The sequence below is a fragment of the Herpailurus yagouaroundi genome, unplaced genomic scaffold (genome assembly GCF_014898765.1).
Source record: "Herpailurus yagouaroundi ecotype Mexico unplaced genomic scaffold, PumYag 184, whole genome shotgun sequence".
Taxonomy (NCBI): Eukaryota; Metazoa; Chordata; class Mammalia; order Carnivora; family Felidae; genus Herpailurus; species Herpailurus yagouaroundi.
This window is the reverse complement of record NW_024412415.1, coordinates 23,472,251-23,477,179: the sequence shown is the minus strand read 5'-3', so window position 1 is coordinate 23,477,179 and position 4,929 is coordinate 23,472,251.

Below are 4,929 nucleotides of genomic sequence, written 5' to 3'. Positions count from 1 at the left end.
TTGTATGTTTGTCGTACAGATATTACACATATTTTGTAAGATTTATACATAAATATTTCATGTATTTCAGTGATATTCTAAACTCATTTATTAGTTCTCGTGACTTAAAAAAATTTTCCTTAGCATCTTGTAAATAAATGATCATGTCTTCTTAAAATATAGTTTCCTATCTGGACGCCTTTTATTTATTTTTTTCCTTTATTGTACCTCCAGTACAATTTGAATAGGAGTGCTGAAAGCAGACGTACACACCTTGTTCCTAATCATAGGGGAAAGCATTCTGTCACTCACCATTAAGATATTAGCTGTTAGTTTTGTCATAAATGGCCTTTATCAAGTGGAGGAAGTTACTTTCTATTCCTACTGTCCTGGGAGTTGTTGTTAATCAGAAATGGAGTAGCATCTTCTTTTCTTTTCTTTTTTGCATTGAGGTGATTATATAGTTTTTCTTTTTTTCTCTGTTAACATGGTTAATTGCATTGATTTTTGAATTTTAGACCAAGTTGCATTTCTGGAATAAGCCCCATTTTTAATGGTATATTATCTTTTTTTATGTATTCTTGGATTTGATCTGTTAGAATTTTATTATGGGTGTTACATCTATGTTCATGAGATTGGTTTATAATTTTGTAATGTTTCTTTCTAGTTTTCATATTAGAATAGTGCTGGCCTCATAGACTGAATGGGAAAATGTTCCCTTTCCCTTCTCTTCAATTGTCTTGAAAAATTTATATAGAATTTATATTATTTCTGCCTTAAATGTTTCATAGAATCAGCAGTAAATCCATCTGGGCCTTGAGGTCTTTGTTTCTGCAATGGGAAGGTTCATATCTCTAGACTTTGTCTCTTTAGCATATATATAAGGATTTTCAGGTTCTCTATTTCTTCTTGAGTGAGTTTTGGTTGTTGGTGTTCTTCAAGGAATTTGTCCATTTCATCCAAGTTGTCAAATATATTGGCATAAATGTGTTCAGATTATCTTCCTTTTGTTCATTTCAGTGCCTTTAAGACCTGCAGCAATGATACCTCCTTCATTCCTGATATTCTTAATTTTTGTTATAATTTTTTTAATCAATCAAGGCAGATATTTATTAACTTTATTGATTTTATTAAAGAATCAAGTTCTGTCTTTATTGATTTTCTCTGTGGTTTTTCTCTTTTTTTGTTTCACTTATTTCTCCTCTTATCTTTATTATCATTGCTCCCTTTCTCCTAGTTTCTTCATATGGAAGTTTAGGTCATTTGTTCAAGATCTTCCTTCTGATATAGCATATTTATTAGCTTATAATATTGCCATATATATTTCCTTCTAAATATTGAGTTAGCAATATTTATATTGCTAAGTTTTATATGCTGTGCTTTCATTTTAATTTAGCTCAAAACACTTTCTAATTTCTAATTTCCCCCTTAATTTCTTCTTTGATCTGTGGACCCCATGGCTTATTCAGAAATGTGTTAGTTTCCAAATATGGGGTTTTCCAGATATTTGTTATTTCTCATTAATTTCACTGTGGTCAGGCAGAGCACAAGCTTTGTAGGATGCTAATCCTTTTAAATTTATTGAAATTTGATTAATGACTTAGAATACAGTCTATCTTGGTAAATGTTCTATGTGCACTTAAAAATAACGTGTATTCTGCTGTTGTTGGGCTGTTTCAATGACATGCGAGCAGACAGAAAACATACAAATGAGCTTAAGCCTGGCAAACTATTAAGTAGCGCAGTCATGGAAGAATTTTCCAAACTATATTTGTAAGTTATGAATGTCAAGGTCTCTTATAATTCAGCAAAAGGACAAGGAATTTTGTTCTTAGCACTCATAGATATAATCTCATTCAATTCACATAACAGACTTTCAGGATAAAAACATCCACTCTGGTTTTATTGATTAAGTTATTTGGACTTGTAGCAACTGAATAAATTGTCTAAGTTCATAGAAAAGGACAGGGTGGAGCTTTGAGCTAGAACCTGAAAAGTCACTCTCCTAACTGTAGTGCTGTTGTGCTTGAGGTATGGAGAAAGCCTAGAGTTTGGAATAAAGTCAAGTGTGTCCTTGGGCAAGTCAACCTCTTTTTGATCTATGCAATGAGTAGAAGGTTCTTCCTAACTCTTAGGATTTCAGTGGGGCTCAAATAAGATGAGTTATGAGTGCTTTGAAAGCTCTGATGTAAATCAAGAGGCATCACTACCTGATTAACAGCACTGTCAGGAGGGGCATGTGAAGGTAGTGGGACTGGATGTGAACAGACAAACTGACTAAAGCTCAACTCTACAGAGGTGAAGTCTGGGGGAAACCATCTCTAAAATTATAAAGTGTGTAAATCCAAAATTTTAAATTACACAGTATCTTTGAAAGATAGAAAGGGGCAAGTTCAGGACAAGTAAAAGAAAAATTACCTTATAGAGAAAGTGATAAATTTATGTAACACATTACCCCTGGGGTGTTGTACATGCTGAAAACACAAATGGATTAAAGAGAGTTTTGATAAACTTGCAGGTAATAGTTAAGGAATTATTAGGAGGTGCTATGATTCTTCAATACACACCCCTAAGCTCTCAAGATTGAAATCAAGAAGATTCCTTAAAGTCTCTCAGTGCTATCAAATTAAAAACAGAGCTGGTCAGTAAGTAGTTCTAAAATGAATATATATATTCAGGACTATGACAGTGGTTGATAAGAGACCCTGGAACAGAACTGGGCTTAATTCTGAATTTGACATGGGCGAGTGGGAATTTATAGCCAAGGAGTGGGGTGGAAGTCAGTGGATAGAAAATTGCTGGGAAGAAATATCAGGGATAGAGAGATTCTGACTCAACTGACCTAACAGGATTCTTGCTGAAGACAGGCCAGGGTGAGCAGACCCCCTGGGGGGAGAGGGGAGGATGTGGAACCCCATCATATATCCAGGGCAGGGGGTCCTGGTTAAGTGACTTTAGCAGTTCTTGCTAAAACTGGATTTTACAAGAAAGTGCACAGATAGGCCTAGGAGAAGGTTCAGGAGACTGACTAAAGTTTGGACAAGCATAGAATCTTTGTCAGTGACTTTGTCAGAAAAGAGGGCTGGATGAGGCCTGGGTCAACCTCCCTAGACAGAGCTGATCTGAGAACACAGCACCTGTGGCAGCTGTATCAACTGTCAGCTTCTTTCACAGGACCTTTGGGATAGCTTTAATGATAGAAATGTTGAGTTTGAATTATGGTCAGAAAAGAAGAATAAGGGGTGGGCCACTGTGCACCCCTCCATCACCAAGTGGGATCCTGGCAAGGGCCCTGGTTTCCCTACCCAAAGAGCAAGCTGTGGATATATTGTTAGTCTCATATTACACTCTTCTTTAGCTACCCACTTTTGAGGCCACCGTGGAGACTGTGTTATCTCCCAGAACTGCTCCACTTCTAAGGTTTCAAATCCCAAGTGTCTCAGCGTCTGACCCCAGCATCCTCCCTTCCAGTCCTTTGACTCTTCAACTCCTTCATGGCACCTGGTTTTCTGCCTCCTGCTTTTTTTGCTGTCACCCAGCCTTCTCTGACTCTATTTCTGCCTCCTCCAGTCCAAATCCTTCTAACCAGCATCTTTAACTTCTGTACCTCATTCCTCTGCCCACCTTCTTGAGAACCTCCAACTCTGAGTTATCTCAACCAGCCCAGATCGCCATCCCCAAACCTAGGCTGCCGAGTGACATTAGCAAAAGTCCCACACAACCTTGGGTGGAAATCAGCACTCCTTCACTGGCTTCCGCGCTGCTCTGCAAAGCTTCTCATCCCCTAGGTAATGCTCCCACTTCCTATAGGGCCACCAGGAATCCCCACTACTTCTCAACCCCCCAGTAACATCCTCTGCTCTCGCTCAGCAGATGACTTTGACCCCTGCTGTCAGGTAGCCCCCTCCACTTCTACCTACACTCTGTCTTCGTGCACCTACACCTTCATCCCTTTCCCATCCATCTCAGAAGAGGTGATGTCCTTCTGATGTCCACAGTTAATTGCTCCAACCGAGTTATGTACCACAAACTATCCTATTCCCATCAGGCTTTTGCTCTCTTATTCCTTCTTGTAAACATTTCTCCCTTATTTATTCAACCTCACTTTCTTCACTGTCTCCATCCTCTTACCCCATGAACACAGTCAGGTGTCCTCTATCTTAAAATTAAATAAACAAAGAGCCTGTCTTGGTTCTTGGACATTGTTAACTACTGTGAGGATCTGCATTCCTTCACAGCTGCTATTCTGGAACTTGTTGCCTACACTCTCTGTTTCTGCATTTCAACCTTCCATGTTTTTCTCAATACTTTCATGATGCTGAGAGATTATCTTTCTGAGAGCCACAGACCTGGTTGTAAGTGGGTATAAGGGAATGAGGCCCACTAAGTCATCAGTGATCTGTGACACCGAAGCAAAGAGGTTTGGTGCTTTAGACAAACTGTTTTGTCCCCCAATCTCAGTATAATGAAGATAACTTACTTGCCATGCCTGTCACCTAGGACAGAAGGTAATAAACGGGAAAGCATGTGGAAGGAATATAAGCCAAAGTTTGTTTTTTATAAAGCTCTCCTTTCTCTCTTGCTTCTAACTAGCAAACACTTTGAAAATGGGATGGTTCATGGGGCGCCTGGGTGGCTCAGTCGGTTAAGCATCCAACTTTGGCTCAGGTCATGATCTCATGGTCCATGAGTTTGAGCCCTGTGTTGGGCTCTGTGTTGATAGCACGGGAGCCTGGAGCCTGCTTCAGATTCTGTGTCTCCCTTTCTTTCTGCCTTTCTCTCTCTCTCTCTCTCTCTCTCTCTCTCTCTCTCTCAAAAAATAAACATTACAAAAAGAAAAGAAAATGGGATGGTTCAATCTTGAAACAGACAACGGGGGTTGTGGAATATTCCAAAACAAAGTATGGAATCTTCAACTGCGGTGAGGCATTGTTGCCTGGAGGCAGCAGA